This window comes from Octopus bimaculoides, chromosome 22 (genome assembly GCF_001194135.2).
Source record: "Octopus bimaculoides isolate UCB-OBI-ISO-001 chromosome 22, ASM119413v2, whole genome shotgun sequence".
In the NCBI taxonomy this organism is placed as follows: domain Eukaryota; kingdom Metazoa; phylum Mollusca; class Cephalopoda; order Octopoda; family Octopodidae; genus Octopus; species Octopus bimaculoides.
Window position 1 is genome coordinate 7,825,309 of NC_069002.1, and position 587 is coordinate 7,825,895.

Genomic DNA, 587 nt, shown 5'->3' on the forward strand with positions numbered 1-587 from the left:
ATATATATATATATATATATATATATATATATATATATATACATACATATATATATATACAGGGAGTGACAGACAGGCAGAGAGACATAGTCAAACGGATAGACAGGCAGAGAAACATACATACAGACAGACAGATAGATAGATAGATAGATAGATAGATAGATAGATAGATAGATAGATAGACAGACAGACAGACAGATTGAAAGATAGACAGACAGAGATAGATAAATTGATAGATAGAGAGAGAAAGAGAGATAGACAGACCGACAGACAAACAGATAGATAACAGGATTTTGTAAATTTTTTGGCATAAGTTATTTAGCATTGCATGCGATTCATTTGCTAAATCGATTCAAAAAAAGAGTACATGAAACAGAGAAGATGTAAAGATGTCTTCTATTGGAAATTCTTCAGACAAGCAAATCAAATGATACATCACACAAATATAATAACCACCACACACGGATTTTGGAATACTGAAATAAGCAGATGTGTTTCAAGAAGACACAGCTTGATTTTAAGCCATCTACATCACACACGCCACACACACACACACACACACACACACACACACACACACACACACA